The sequence below is a fragment of the Dendropsophus ebraccatus genome, chromosome 13, assembly GCF_027789765.1.
Source record: "Dendropsophus ebraccatus isolate aDenEbr1 chromosome 13, aDenEbr1.pat, whole genome shotgun sequence".
Classification (NCBI taxonomy): Eukaryota; Metazoa; Chordata; class Amphibia; order Anura; family Hylidae; genus Dendropsophus; species Dendropsophus ebraccatus.
Genome location: NC_091466.1, coordinates 14,495,244 through 14,512,069, shown reverse-complemented (window position 1 = coordinate 14,512,069; position 16,826 = coordinate 14,495,244). Strand labels below are relative to the sequence as shown.

The 16,826-nt window shown below is 43.7% G+C and overlaps 1 long non-coding RNA gene across 1 annotated transcript in view; it reads right to left on the bottom strand.

Annotated features, from left to right (window-relative positions):
* The window catches only part of LOC138771267 (uncharacterized), a 34,636-nt gene extending 24,312 nt beyond the window's left edge, over positions 1-10,324 (bottom strand). Inside the window, exon 1 of the long non-coding RNA XR_011359585.1 lies at positions 10,267-10,324. This is a non-coding gene — a long non-coding RNA (uncharacterized lncRNA). The remainder of the gene's footprint in view (positions 1-10,266) is intronic.
* Positions 10,325-16,826: the final 6,502 nt, after the last annotated feature.

Here is a 16,826-nt window from a genome sequence, read left to right as displayed (position 1 = left end):
ATGGGTCAATACCTGCAGGTATTTAACCATTTCATGGGGTACTTATACCGCCGTGATCGGGACGTGGCACCGTGGCCACAATTACTTTTAACAGTAATGGCGGTCGGTGCCGTTCTCGGACAGCACCGACCGCCATTGCTTTCCAGGCCATCGGGTCACCGATGACCCGGAAAGCTGCAGATCGCCGCCATTGGCTGATCTGAATTGATCAGCCAATAGCGGCGATTGTCAGCACGGGAGGGGTTAATCACCCCCCCGTGCCGACAAGCAGGGATGGCCTGCTATACATTATAGCAGGCCATCTTCCCCGATTGCTTGCGTTTGCGTTAAGGCACGGGTTTTGGGGGCGTACACTTATGCCCGCGGTCGTTAAAGGGTTAAAGGACCATAGCGCTTCCATTTTTTCAATTACAGAGCCTTATGAGCCCTTATTTGTTGTAACACCAAATAAACTTTGGTGTAACACCAAAAGACTTAATTTTTCAATAAAATATACTTCGAAACCGGGAAAAAATTATTTGTGCAGTGAAATTGAAAAAAAGACATTTTTTTTTTCATTTTGGTGAGTTTTGTGTTTACGCTGTTTACCCTATGGTAAAACTGACATGTTATGTTCTTCAAGGCTATGTTTCCACAGCGTGAGACACCGGCCGTTCCGTGACCCGACCGGAGAAGATCATCTCGGCCAGTATTGCAGTACCGGCGAGATGTACTGACAGGTTCTTTGCGGCCTCTATTCAATGAATAGCGGCTGCAGAAAATTGACATGTAAGTCTTTTGCAGCACCGCTAGGGATCCCTGCCGGAGTGTATACTGGCTAAACTTTCATTCCTCACTTTCACTTTCATTCCTCACAGACTCTTTGGAAAATGAAAGGTAGAATCTGGTTGCTGAGCCAGTTTCACCATACAGCATGTTTGATAAATCTCCCTTTATGTGTATACACTTCAGCCGGGATGCCCTCAGTGGGACCAGAATGTAAGTTCCGTAGTAATTACTACGAAACTTACATGTGTGAACATTTTATTGTGTGAACTTTTATTTTATCTGACTGCTTTTAAAAAATTAAAACCTTTAAAAACTAATTGTTCCTAAAATTGTTCTACTCCCAGGCTTATAACGCTTTTATCCTTTGGTCTATGGGGCTGTGTGAGGTGTCATTTTTTTCACCATGATGTGTTCTTTCTATCAGTACCTTGCTTGCCTATATGCGACTTTTTGATCACTTTTTATTACAATTTTTCCTGATTTTGACTTTTGCTTTTTTCTGCTTATGCCATTTATCTGTGATCAGGAATGTGATAATTTAATAGTTTGGAGGATTTCACATGCTGCAATAACAAATATGGTTAGTTAGTTAGTTAGTTAGTTAGTTATTTTTATTTATAAAAAAAGAGAAAAGGGGTTTGATTTAAACTTTTATTATGCAATGGGATTTTTTACTAATAATAATCCTCCTGGGGGACTGCTCTAATCACTGCACTGATCTCACATAGAGATCAATGCAGTACATATGTACTGCAATGATCTATGAGATCAGGGTTCAATTACTATGGGCTGCTGGAGCCCATAGCAATCGAGCACCAAGCTGGGATCAATGTCATTGCTGCGCTGTGACGTTGTGTGTGTGTGGGGGGGGGCTTACAAATTATTGACCAGCTGCAAGCGAATATGGTTAATTCCTTCCACTTGCCCTTTTACTTTCGTATACTGCTTCGTATACTGGACTGCTGGTCTTCTCCCCCCCCCCCCCCCCGGTGGGCACTGGCTTTGTGTCTGTGGTGGTCGCTGGTGAATGCTGCAACATGGCTATAGTAGGGACTCATGTGGATCAGAGACCTGCACTTGGTACATGAGGCAATATGGTTTGATCAAATTGTGTACCATTTTCCAGTGTATAAGACGACTTTTTAACCCTGAAAAATCTTTAGAAGACGGGGGTCATCTTATACACCAGGTATCGTTGCCCTATACTGTGGGGGAGCTCGAAAATGGCCTCATCCCCACCGTATGGGGTGACAACTATAAAAACAACAAACAGTTAACTCAACTGGGGCCCATTCCCGGCCTCTGCGCGCCTCCTGTCCCGTTCGCGGCACAGGCAGTGTGACGTACACTGACTGCGCCGGGGATCCCCGAAGCTCTCCCGAGCAGTCGAGAGTCTTATCGGAGAAGAATGACAGAGGCTTTGGGTACTTCAGTACATTTTTTGCCTTATATGCTGGAAAATACGGTACTAACTTCTTGTTTTGGTTTTTAATGTAGCTGAGAAGCATTAGTATCAACCATGGGTGCGTTGTGCAGCCATTTCTGTGTTCTCCAGGCTTGATCATTCTTAATGTGATGCATAAAAAAAATAAGAACTTTGCGTTCTGCATGAAAAAATCTGGCATGTCGGCTTAGTTAACAAGTTTTCTGATTATATTATTGAATAATATCAATAACTTTTTTGGGTGCAATATTTGCACAAAAATAATTTTTGAAAGTAAATTTGCATCAATAAATCAAGCAAAACACTTTCATTTATGAGATCAGAAACATAAAATAGATGGATGCCGCTGAGACTTTCCATTGTTCACCATTTTAGGCACCAGGAAGAACACAGCAGAGTAGACGAGGGAAGTCATATGAACCCTTATAAAATGAGCTTTATGCAACTTTTCTGTCACGTAGAACTGAGAAACATGAGATTGTAACTTTTAAAGCCCGATATCGAGTCACCTCTGTCCTCCGTTGGTGTATGCAAAGACCGCATCAGTCTATGAAGAGTTACACATACGCCATCGGTATATATCGGCAAACCTTACTTTCATTTCTTTCATAATCACTCAAATCACCTTCCTGCCACAGCTTGTGTTTGTTATGGTGTGTACAATGTGCCAGAATGTTCAGAAACAAATAATTCAGACTCCTCTCCCTTTGTATTAATAACCATTTGTTCATTTAACCATTATGATATGATTACTTTAATTGTTCAGAGGGGGGTACCAAAGTATCCCATCTACGTAACATCTGACCTGTTAGATTCTAAGTTGTGGAGCAAAATGATTGGTCCAGAACTGCCGCAGAACTCCAGTGAGTTACAGTGAGAGATGTACTAAAAGGCCCTAGTACTTATGTCCCACCCCTAGGTATAAAAAGAGATGGAAGGCGTGGTGTGGTGCACAGTGGGTGAAGACGTTGGTGGTGACGGTTAAGGCAGCGATTGCGACTAAACTTTTTGGTAAGAAAATATTTACATTTTAAATCTTTTTTCTTTTTTTCTTTCAGACTCCTCCTCTTAATCATGGAGCTCATAAATGAAATCTTAAAGGAGGTGGAGTGTTCCATCTGTGGTAAGATTTTTTCAGATCCTGAAATCCTGGAATGTGGGCACAGCTTCTGCCGTCACTGTATTGTGCGAATTCTGGACCTGCTTAAAGAATATGGGGAGCCCTTCTGTCCCATCTGCGGCAAAAAAATACAAGGGACCTGTATGATGTGGAGGAACAAAGCTCTGGAGAATATAATCAACTGTTTGGGTGTTCGCCCCAAAGAGGAAAAGCCTCCACAAGGTATCTGTCACAAGTACAAGCAGGATTGATCTTTTCTGTTGGTGCCAAATTTTTTTGTTGTTCTGTTGGCTATTCTTTTCCTTGGCTTGTTGATTGATCATTACAATAATAAATTACCTTTACACATTGATGACCGGAGAAGTTTTAGCCCAGACCACAGAAAAATTTCCACCTTTTTGAAAACTAGATTGGTTTTTGTTTGTTAGGTTTTTTGTTTGTTTGTTTTGTTTTTTGCTATTTTATCCCATAATTTTAGGGATTTTTAGCAGGTCACATTGGAATTTCAAATTATTTAAACCTGGGGCAGGTATTAGTTTATATTGCATGTCTTTTTTTGGTGGGAAAAAGTAAAGGGGTGTGCCTAAACTTTTGTTAGGTAATAGGGAATGGAAAAGAAAACAATTTTGCAAATGCATTACATTAGCAAAATAGCGTTTTCATTTGGCACCATTGTGTCCCTGTGATGTTAATAGCTTGTTACCTAGGTGACCAAACAACACTCACAGTTCTTGGCACTGTTGCGTCACTTCCGTCACCTCCCCCCACCCCCACCCCCGCTCTGAACCAGGAAGTCAGCTGGGATACGGCAGACATAGTTGTGAACATTTGAGGGGTCTGGCTTGGTGGGTGTGGTTTTGTGGGCGTGTGATCTATTGTGGGAGTGGCTTGCAGGGGTAAGGAACTGGTTATTTCTTCTGAATTCTCACTATATTGTTCCTATTGTATGGACCTTACAGTTAGGACAATACAGAGGGAGCATATTACACACCTCAGTATCACAGTATCAGGGTCCCAGCACATTACAGACTCCAGTATTGGAGTGGTGCTGTTTTTAGAAGAAAGCTGCTATGTTTTTCTAATCCTGGGTAACCCCTTCAAACTAAATGTGTAAAACAGCTGTTTTTTTGCTTCTCAGATACCTTCAGCAGCTGCAAGCCAGCTGGAGGGGTACTTGGGGCCCTCGGTCTCAGATTAGGAGCAGGTCCCAGAGGTGATCTGACGTTTATGGCATATCCATTAAAAGCGTGATAATTAGGCTAGGTTCACACTGCTTTTTTGCAATCCGTTTTTTTAATTTTTGCAAAAATCAGATGAAAAAAACGAATGCATTTGTATGCATCCGTTTTGATCCGTTTTTACATTGACTTCCATTATTAAAAAAAAAACGGATCAAAACAGATTGCAAAAAAACAGTGTGAACCTAGCCTTACTGAGATGGTAATAACTTTTCTCAATATAACTAATTGTACATCCAAATACTATGACCAGTGTAGACTATCTGGTCACATTGTGACTGATCTCCTGATGACATAAGGTCAAGGGGTTTTTAGAAACTTATAAAAATCAATATCTCCCCATGGTTCCCAGTTATCGTCTCAGATTAAAGGGATATCAAGGATTAGATAAAGCACAGCTACTTTTTTTGCAAAAACAGCGCCACTCCTGTCCTCAGGTGTTGTGTGGTATTACAATTCTGCTCTATTCATTCAATGGAACTGAGCTGCAAAACGCACAACCCGTTTAAACTCTTAATGACTGCCGATATAGCAGGTCTAGAAAAAGGGTCCTTTTAGACCAAGCGAATTTTTTGTTTTCTCCAATTTTTTTGTTTCTTCAATTAACGATTGACGATCGTTATAAGAGACTGACGATCTCTGTAAAAGTTCTCTTGTGGGAAAAGAAAAAAGTTACAAAAAAAAAATATATAAAAAAATTAAGCTTTTAATCAAAAATAATGGAGAAAATCCTATCTCCACCACAACATGTACAGGAACCTTAAGGCTATGTTCACACTACGTAAGCTTCCGACCGTAGTGCACTCCGTGAATATGCGGCCGGAAACTTACGTAGTTAGCGTACAATGCAATGTATACGATCCGTACGAATGTACGCCCGGATTGTATACGGCGCCGTAAGAAATGAACCAGACCATCGTTTCCGGCCGGAAGGCTTGTAACTTACGCCCGTAGCGTATCGCGCGAATCCGTACGAAGTGGTGATTTCTTCATTTTTCCACTCTTCTATGCCGATCCAAAAGGTTCTGTGGGGTGTCCGGGGCTAGGCGAAGATTTCCAAGTAAAAGACCGCTGTCAGATCGCTTCGTAGGGGGCTCAGGAAGCGTAAGAAGAGTGAGGGCGTACGTTCGCAATGCGTACGCATTGCGTACACATTGAGTACGCATCCGCCCGCACATCGAATACTCGCACGCCCGTAGTTTCAGCCGCACATGTACGGCGCCGTACGAAATGCGTACGGATTCGTACGTAGTGTGAACATAGCCTAAAGGTGTATTCCTATCTCAGCTTGTTATCCCTTATCCATAGGGAATGACAAGCTGATTGTTGGGAACCCACCAATCCCGAGAGTGAAGACTGCACAGGTGTGGTGGGTGCTTTATTTACTCTGTGGAAAACTGTGTGTTTTTGGGGATCCCAGTATTTGGACCCCCCAACGATTAGCTTGTTATTCTCTATATTATGGTGCGTATACCCTTTTTACGACCCCAAATAATTTCTGGGAGTTGACTGACTGGACGGTCACACTCACAAAATGGCTTCTTCCCAATAGTTTGGTAAACGTTTTGTAAGATAATTGATGGCCGTGTTACCAAAAGGAAGACAAATGGGGGAAACCAAGGGAAGGGGGTCATAGGCAAAACGGTTTTAAAGAGGTACTTCAGCCTGGGGGCTTTTTTTTATATGGGCGGGGAGGAGATGGCTGAGGGCAACGATCCCACCTCTGTTACTGACAGGCTGAGCGGACTTGAAACGTTACATCTCGAGCCTGCGTCAGACACCAGGAAGCGGCCGGGCAGCGGGCACCGAAGTGCCGCGATACGGAACCCGCCACTGGAACCTGGGAGGTGAGTGGACGTTGTTGCCCTCAGCCACCTCCTTCCTGGCCATATCAAAAAAATGCCCCCAGGCCGGAGTACCCCTTGTTTCTTGAGTACACATGTTTCTTGATATTTTGCAGACACTGAGAGTGTTTCTTCCTCCTAGACTCCTCCATCTTCTCAGGAGACTGGCTGGTATCAGCAGTGTGCATCTGCTGAATCCAACATCTCTGCTGAAATGGAGTTTTATAGTTGGAAAACCTGTAATAGGGAATCAGAGCAGCTTCTGGAATAGGTAAGTCCATATGTCTGGTGTTTTCATTTACTATGTATGGAGTTAGGGCCCAATAATGCTTCTGCAATATACGTTCCTTGCACAGACAGTATACGGCAGACCTGACCTCGGAGATGCTGTAATCATCATTTACTTTGATGCCGAAACTGTTGAAAAATTTCACACTGCGGTTCTAACAAATTGTGTTAGTACAGTACAGTAGTGGGAAAGATTTAGCGGCACATTTATCAAAGTAGGACAGGGAAAGGGCATGGTATTGGGCAAAATTTTGCATTATTTGCACCCCATTTAGCCAAAAAAACCAGGCTAAAAATCTATGCCAGCTCTAAGGCTGGGTTCACACTGCGTTTTTGCATTCCGTTTTTTGCAAACGGATGGAAAACGGATGAAAAAAACAGATGCATTTGTGTGCATCCGTTTTGATCCGTTTTTCCATTGACTTCTATTAAAAAAAAAAAAAAACGGATCAAAACAGATCCATTTTTTTTAACTGACACAAAAGTAGTGTCAAGAAGTGGATCTGTTTTGATCCATTTTTTTATAATAGAAATCAATGGAAAAACGGATCAAAATGGATGCACACAAATGCATCCGTTTTTCATCCGTTTTTTTTTGCAAAATGGATTGCAAAAACGCAGTGTGAACCCAGCCCTAGAGCTGGCATAGAGCTGAGCTCATGTCATAGATGGTGAGCCCCAGCAATGGCATAGCATTTACCAGCATAGGCAATCTAATGAAAAGTCCTATAGGTGGACTCTAAGGGGGACATTTATTAAGTCTGGCGTTTTTTACGCCGGACTTATAAATGTCCCCGCATCTCCGGCGCTACAGGGATTTATGTAGAGGATTTATGTAGAGGCGGACTGCGTGGGGACATTATCACACACATCCTGCGCCGGGTACTTCCTGCAGCCAGGAGTGTGTCATTGCCGGCAGATGCAGCAGTGACGTGAACAATTCCCTCCATAAATTTTCTTTCACCCTGTCCTCTACCTACCTATCCTATAATTGTCATGTCATAACAATTTATTATATCATTTATAGTGCACAGTGCTAGGAATCGCACGCCGCTCTGACCGTGCCTGGAATGCCGAATGCCGCTCTGACAGTGCCAGGAACGCCGCACACAAGCTTCAATAAATATCAAGGTTGGCCCCTTACTTTGTCTGCTATTTTAACTATTTTAACTTAAGTTTGACATCCCTCATATAGAGGTAGATCCCAGCTGTACACAGGTTCTGCAGACCTTATAACTGATTACAGTGCAGTTACATCCAGTAAGTTACAGGGAGAATTTACTCTTAGTGAATCTGATCGAAGTTGTTGACTTTTCCTTTTCTTCCCCATCAGGTCATCAAGAAGACTTCTTCGTGTCACGACTCATATGCGCAAAATCGGCAGGACAAACATTTTAATGTCACGTGAGTACCCTCCTCACCTCTATACAAACTCCCCACCATCTGTACTGTCTCACATAGTATTAGTTCCCAATTTGTGCCCCCCCCCCCCCATATAACAGTTGGGACTACTTTGTGCCTCCAAATAGTAGTGTCCTGGCAATTTTCTCAGTTTTCAAAGATTATCCGAGGCATCTGAACCATTAAGGTGACTTATTTAAAAGATTTGTACACAAGGAGATCTGCTCTGAATCTGAACTCTGTCTCTGAATATTATATTCAGAGTATAAAACCACATAGACAGGAAAGTTAATGGAGGCATATCGGAGTAAAGTGGTCTACTACAAAGGACAGGAAAAATAGCTTGTCTCTAAGAGTGGAAACATGGTGTTGTTAACATGTGGTTACGTCATCACTAGATCTTCTACCAGAGAAATGCACCTGCAAAAACTCCTCTATACATGAAAGAACTGATCGTACAATGTAGCGTCACTGGTGCTTTCATAATGATAATACTGTAGGCATACAAATTAAAGGGAACCCGGAGCCATTCATTCTCTATGAGCGTCGGACTCATCTCAGCAGCACGTGCGCCGGGCTTCCCACCGGGATACCTCCATCCTGGGACCGGCTGAAGAAGTGGGACTTGGCGTGATCAGGTAAGTATCCGGGGCTCTAGCGGGGGGTCGGAAGCCTGTCACCCCGGCACGGGGGGTGACAGGTCTCCTTTAAGGCCATGTTCACACATGGAATAACAGTGGCCGTTCTATGACACCGCCATGTCACAGAATGACCGCTGTCTGAGATGTTCAACCCGTACGATACTGCAGGGCACAATCAGATGTATGTGTGTGTGTGTGTATATATATATATATATATATATATATATATATATATATATATAATTTTATTTTATTTATTTATTTTTTTTGAGTGTGCTGTGATTAAACAACGGCCTTTGTTTAATCAAAAAATACATTGTGGGAATGAGGCTTAATGTTATATATCAAGCATATTTATCTTCTATTTTTCTCAGCTATTTTGAAGGCTAGGTTCACACTATGTATAAATGACGGCCGTTTTCCATAACAACGGCCGTCATTGTGCAAATAACATCTGTTATTGCAAAAATAACATCCATTATTTGCACAGTGACGGCCGTCATTTTTACATAGTGTGAACCTAGCCTAGTGCCCCTATTACAAAGCCTACCCGATATTCTAGATAAGTGTACAATAATAAAAGTTATTATTTAGGTTTATTTCATGGCCAATACAATTTATCATTCTATATATCATCAAAAAAGTTCCTCACTGGATCCTTTACACACAGAATATCATCTAAAAACAAAGAATTCGGTATAATTTTCTATACCTAAACCTAATTCTTTTCCTCATAAGGCTTGTCTATCACTTCAATTATTCTCCAACCAAGTCATTTAGTTCAGATAATTCTACCCGCGGATTACCCTTTTCTGATGTTATAACATTACAATGAAGACTTATCCAAGACAAAGATGGTTGACTTCTCTCCGTCAACCACAATAATGGCTATTTTTATATAGAAGTAAGTCACAAATCTGTGTAAATTTCTGATACCAGTTGATATAAAGTCAAATATTCTAGGCGTAGTACCCCTTTAAGCGTCAACCAAAACCTCTCATAAAGGACACAGAATTAGAGTCAGTTCCGCACTTAAGTACCTTACTATATTTTTAAATATAAGTATTTACTATATCATTTTGACTAATTCAGTCTTACAAAGAAGACAGTAGAGTATAAAAACAGACAATAAAAACTGTAGTATATATATACCAAACAAATCCAATTATTAACACTTTTTCCAATTTTATAGTCTCCTCACAATATTAGGAGATGTCTTTATAGTTCCCCTCACAGGACTACGAGATGTCACTATAGTCTCCTCACAGGACTAGGAGATGTCACTATAGTCTCCTCACAGGACTAGGAGATGTCACTATAGTCTCCTCACAGGACTAGGAGATGTCACTATAGTCTCCTCACAGGACTAGGAGATGTCACTATAGTCTCCTCACAGGACTAGGAGATGTCACTATAGTCTCCTCACAGGACTAGGAGATGTCACTATAGTCTCCTCACAGGACTAGGAGATGTCACTATAGTCTCCTCACAGGACTTTCCTCAGAACAAGATATTTACTCACCGATGGTGAGATGACTTTGACGTCCTCTTCCCCAGTATTAGGATCTTGTCAATCCATCTGTGTCCTCAAAGAAACCTCACAGCCTATGTTTGTCACCAGTCATAGCCGCAGGACTTATATTTTAGAGTATGCCTTAATACGTCAAGATTTCCAGTGCACAGTCAGAGGTTCCTAACAATCACAAGTTTTCAATAAAAGATTATCCAAGGCATCGGAACCATTAAGGTGGCTTATTTAAAAGACTAGATCAACTCCGAATTGGAACTCAGAACGTTTCTGAATAGTATATAGGTTGAACATCCTTAAAAACATGAAAGCCACATAGACAGGAAAGGTAATGGGGGCAGATCTGAGTTTTCTACCACAAAGGACAGGAAACATAGTCTTTAACGGTGAATAAAGCTGTTGTTAACATGTGGTTTACGCCTTCACTAGATGTTCTACCAGAAAAATGTACCTGCAAAAACTCCTTTCTGCATTTAAAGGAAACCAATCACTATACAGAGCTTCTAAAGTGTTTGCTGTTCTCCTAGGGGGTATATCCAGTAGTGGATTATAATAGGGGCGTTTTGGGCGGCAGCCCGGGGCCCTGAGCTCCTGGGGGGCCCATGACCACCCAAAAAGACTTATACTTTCAGTGCTGTACTGTCTCCTGGCTACACTTCTGCCATGATTTGCAAAAAATCACTTTTTTTATGGCAATTTTGCACAAATCAGGACATCATGACATTATCTATCCTGTACTATGAACGCCAGGCTAGTGCTGCCATAGTTACAGCGGGGGGGGGGGGGGGGGGGGGGGGCAGGCTTGGTGAACAGCCCGTGGCCTATGGTAAAGTTAATCCGCCCCTGGGTATATCATACCACACTCTTTGCCTGTCAATCATCCCTCCAGAGAGACATGACTAGTCACAGCTCGGACACCGCCCAGATGACTAGTTACTTAGCTTCACCCTCTGCAGCGCACTGGAATCAGTGTGCTGCAGACCCCTCAGAAGGACAACACTGTAGCAGATCTATTTGCGTATAGAGTTATATGTATTATAATGGTGATTGATTTGTTCCCTTTAAGAACTGATCATACAATATACCAGGGGTACTCAATAACTTTTAGTGAAGGTCCACTTACCGGGCTCTATTGTCAGGTGAAGGTCCGGGCTGAAAATCATTGTTTTGGTAATTTTTCACAAATGTTGTTGAATTATTTACATAGAGAATTGCTGCTTATTAGTGGGAAAACTGGCATTTTTTTTTCTCTCTCACCAGCCCTTAAATTGGCCCCTTGTGAGCTCCCCCCAGTAGTATATAGCCCCCTGGGAGCTCCCCCCAGTAGTATATAGCCCCCCCTGTTGCTCCCCCAGTAGTATATAGCCCCCTGTGAGCTCCCCCCAGTAGTATATAGCCCCCTGTGCACTCCCCCAGTAGTATATAGCCCCCTGTGAGCTCCTCCGTAGTATATAGTCCCCCTGTAGTATATAGCCCCCCCTGTTGCTCCCCCAGTAGTATATAGCCCCCCTGTGAGCTCCCTCCAGTAGTATATAGCCCCGTGTGCAATCCCCCAGTAGTATATAGCCCCCTGTGAGCTCCCCCGTAGTATATAGCCCCCCTGTTGCTCCCCCAGTAGTATATAGCCCCCCTGTGAGCTCCCCCCCCAGTAGTATATAGCCCCCCTTTGAGCCCCCCCAGTAGTATATAGCCCCCCTGTGCACTCTCCCCCAGTAGTATATATCCCCCCTGTGAGCCCCCTTCCATATAAAATAAAATATAAAATAAAATAAAAAACTACACTTATACTCACCTGGGTCTGGGCGTTTCCTCTTCTCTTCACTCTTGTGGCCGCACTGCAATGTCCAATGTCTGTGTTCTTTTACCCCATCTATATTGCTCTGCACTGTAACAGTGCTCACTCTATGCCACCCTGTAGTGTTTAGACCTACTGTGGACCCTCAAATAGTACTTAGGCCCCTCTGTGTCCTCATATAGTAGATAAGCCACCTCTGTTCCCTCATATAGTAGATAAGCCACCTCTGTGCCCTCTTATAGTAGTAAGACCTCTCTGTCTTCCCCATATAGTAGCTAAAACTCTCTGTCCCCTGGTAGTATCACCCCCCTCCCATGTAGCCATTGCCTCCTGTCCTGGTAGTACGTCCCCCCTTCCAGTTGGGGTTGTAGGTTGGGGTTGTGGTGCAGTATGCAGCTGTCGGGACATGCTGGGGGCTGTAGTTGTGGAGCAGTATGCAGTTTCAGGACATGCTGGGGGCTGTAGTTGTGGAGCAGTATGCAGCTGTCAGGACATGCTGGGGGTTGTAGTTGTGGAGCAGTATGCAGCTGTCAGGACATGCTGGGGGTTGTAGTTGTGAAGCAGTATGCAGCTGTCAGGGCATGCTGAGGGTTGTAGTTGTGGAGCAGTATGCAGCTGTCAGGATATGCTGGGGGTTGTAGTTGTGGAGCAGTATGCAGCTGTCAGGACATGCTGGGGGTTGTAGTTGTGGAACAGTATGCAGCTGTCAGGACATGCTGGGGGTTGTAGTTGTGTAGCAGTATGCAGCTGTCAGGACATGCTGGGGGTTGTAGTTGTGGAGCAGTATGCAGCTGTCAGGACATGCTGGGGGTTGTAGTTGTGGAGCAGTATGCAGCTGTCAGGACATGCTGGGGGTTTTAGTTGTGGAGCAGTATGCAGCTGCCATTGCCCCTGGTAGTGAGCCCCCCCACCCTGAGGTAGCTATTACCCCCTGGTAGGCAGTACTCTCTCCCATGTGGACAATGCCCCCTGTACAGTAAAAAAACATAAAAAATCCATATACTCACCTCTGTAGCTGAGCTCCTCTGTCCTCCAGCGTCTCTTCTTCCTGCTTTGTGTGAGTGACGTCACTCCATGTGCAGGAGCTATGGGGGAGAGAGAGGCAGAGCAGGAAGATGATGTCTCCTGCACACCTCTGCAGCGCGCGGGCGGGCTTCCCATGGGGATATCTCCGTCCTGGGACCGGCTGATGAAGCGGGAGCCGGTGCGATCACGTAAGTATAAGGGGCTCTAGAGGGAGGGGAGGGGGGGGGGGGGTCGGGTTCCCTTGAGCATTGTATAAAGCACCTGGAGCGGCCCCGGCACGTACCGTCTGCAGCAGGTGCTAGATACAAGCGGGGAAGTAGTCATGGTGGTCGGCTCCCCGCTCGTATCTAGTCACTGCGCTCTGCCTGTCAGCGCGCTCGGCGGGATGATTGACAGGCAGAGAGGCCAGTAACGGACCTCTCTGCCTGTCAATCATCCTCTCTGAGTGCGCTGACAGGCAGAGCGCAGTGACTAGATACGAGCGGGGAGCCGACCACCATGACTACTTCCCCGCTTGTATCTAGTCACGAGCCGGTGAATAAAAGTCATTTTCTCCGTTATAAAGCACCTGCTGCGGCCGCGGCCGGTACGTGCCAGAGCCCCTCCAGGTGCTTTATACAATGCTTAAGGGAACCATATCAGCCCAAACAAGCTGATTGGTTCCCTTTAAACCCCACCATCAGCACCTAACAATAATGCTATAACATGATCTGCTGGGGATTTGATGCGGAATATTTATGTGTTTATTTCAACTGATTAAATCAGAAGCATCAAATCTGCATTGGATTAGGTATGAACGTGCCCTTAAAGGGAACCTGTGGGGTCTATACCAGGTGCACAGCTGTAGATCCCAGCGTACAGGTCAGGGACCTGACCTTTAGTCCAGTGTAAACCTTTATAATTATTCTTTTCATTACCAGCTGAAGTGTCACAGATGTGGAGCAACAGCAGCACCTTCTGCCCCCGCCCCTACCTGCTCTGACTGATGGACGTATAGGGTGCTGCTGCTGCTGCTGTTGTAAAACTTTAGTTGGTAATGAAAAGGACAATTATAAAAGTTTACACTGGATTAAAGGTCCTGTCAGTGATATCTCCCTCACCCCTGTCTGCTGAGATCTACAGCCCTAGACCTGGTACGGACCTCACAGATTCCCTTTATAGGAGAAAAACATGGCCACCTTCTTCCAGAAACAGCGCCACACCTCAGTTTGTGTGAGGTATTGCAGCTCAGTTCCATTGAAGTGAATGGAGCCAAGTTGTAATACCTCACATAACCTGAAGACAGGGGTGGTGCTGTTTTTGGACAAAAGTTACTATATTTTTTTTAATCCCTTTTATCCTGACTATGTCTGCACTCTATATAATGGCGGTAAAAGTAGTAAGGTTTTAATTATTAAAATGTGTCTGGTTGTGATCTCATGTGTAATCAAAGCTACATAATAAGCTGCTAGATAGATATTTCCTACTGGATATCTATCTATCTATCTATCTCCTATCTATCTATCTCCTATCTATCTATCTATCTATCTATCTATTTATCTCCTATCTATCTATCTATCTATCTATCTCCTATCTATCTATCTATCTATTATCTATCTATTATCTATCTATTTATTTATCTTCTATCTATCTCCTATCTATCTATCTATCTCCTATCTATCTATCTCCTATCTATCTATCTATCTATCTCCTATCTATCTCCTATCTATCTATCTATCTATCTATCTATCTCCTATCTATCTATCTATCTATCTATCTATCTCCTATCTACCTATCTATCTATCTAGAACTTTCAGTGCATGATAATAGTCATAGTTAATAACACCAGTAAGCAAATATTATCACCATACTGTACACTTTACTGCCATACTGTCACTAAGCAAACCCACCAATATTGCCAATACTACCAGTATATAAGTAACAAATAATATCACCACACCATGAGCACGGCCAATACCCCCACATAATGACTAATACCGCTACATTGTGACTGAATACAATCCACTATATAAAACACTAATATTACCAATAATACGAGTAATACCATCACACCATGCCCACTACCCTCAGCATACGGTGACTGGATAATACCACTATACCATCACACCATGCCCACTGCCCTCAGCATACGGTGACTGGATAATACCACTATACCATCACACCATGCCCACTGCCCTCAGCATACGGTGACTGGATAATACCACTATACCATCACACCATGCCCACTACCCTCAGCATACAGTGACTGGATAATACCACTATACTGGCACCAAATAACAGCCACTATATAAAGACCAATATTCTCCAAAAGCAGTGACCATAGAACACAGGTGTTACACTCTGTCCCTCCAACTGTTACAGAACTACAAATCCCATCATGACTGGACAGCTAAAGCATGACGGGAATTGTAGTTTTGCAACACCTGGAGGGCCGGAGTGTGACACCCCGGATACAGAGGTAGATCCCAGCTGTGTAAAGGTTCTGCAGACCTTATAAGTGATTATAGTGCAGTTACATCCTGTAACTCACAGTAGGCGTCTTCTCTGCAAGAAGAGACGTCCACTTTTCCTTTTCTTCTCCATCTGGCTCCGGCCATCATGAAGGCTTCTCTGGCCATGACTCCTCTCCACTGGATCTGCCAGACAGACATTTTAGGCTTCATGCTCCAGCAACATCCTCATCTATACATCCCTCCATATAGAATGCCCCCCCCCCCCCCCCCGCTGCACATCTCTCCATATAGAATAGCCCCCCTGCTGTACATCCCCCCCCCATATAGAATAGCCCCCCCCCCCCCCGTGCATCCCCCAATATAGAATAGCCCCTTCTGCATCCCCAATATAGAATAGCCCCCCCCGTGCATCCCCCAATATAAAATAGCCCCCCTGCTTCCCCCAATATAGATTAGCCCCCCTGAACATCCCCCCCATATAGAATAGCCCTCTGAGCATCCCCCCATATAGAATAGCCCCCCTGCTGTACATCCCCCATATAGAATAGCCCCCCTTTAGGATTATTATTATTATTATTATTATTATTATTATTATTATGCATACTTGTATATCTGGGGCAGTGGCCATTACCTTCTGCCATGTTTTGTTAGATTATCTTTTGTGACTAAGCTCTGTGCCATACTCTAATTTGTATTATAATTAATGTTGTTTTGCTCAATAGAAGACTACACAATCAAGAATTACCAACAGCTGGCGAGCCAACCCCTTCAAGAAAATCCTGGAAACAGAAGAGTTGGGAGAACAGAGAACAGTGGAGGGAAGAAAACAACGATGGAGGTGCAGCATACCCAAGATAAGCCAGCAACGTCTCTGGAGTGCCCTGGGGTCCTGTCTGAAACAAGGAAAGAAATGAGAAGCTACCTGAGAGCAGCTGTAAACTGAGAAAGGGACACCAGAAAAGTGTGAGAGGAGAGGTGCAAGCATTGCCAGATCTCAGCAGAGACCTGAGTATACAGACGTCAATCTGCACTGTGATTGTGGTGTGAGTATAGTGAACAGTCTGTGGGGAAGCATGCAGTGGGAAACAATACATGGAAGGGATTTATAGCAGGAAAGAGTGAGGAGCCATTATATTTGGCTGTATAGAAGGCTATAGAGGAGAATTTACAACACAACAAGGTGAAAGGCATAAAGCAGGGGAAAAGTACCACACAGACTATTTTAGAAAATGCAATACAATAGAGGTACATAAGCAGTAACAGGTAACACCTAAGCTATA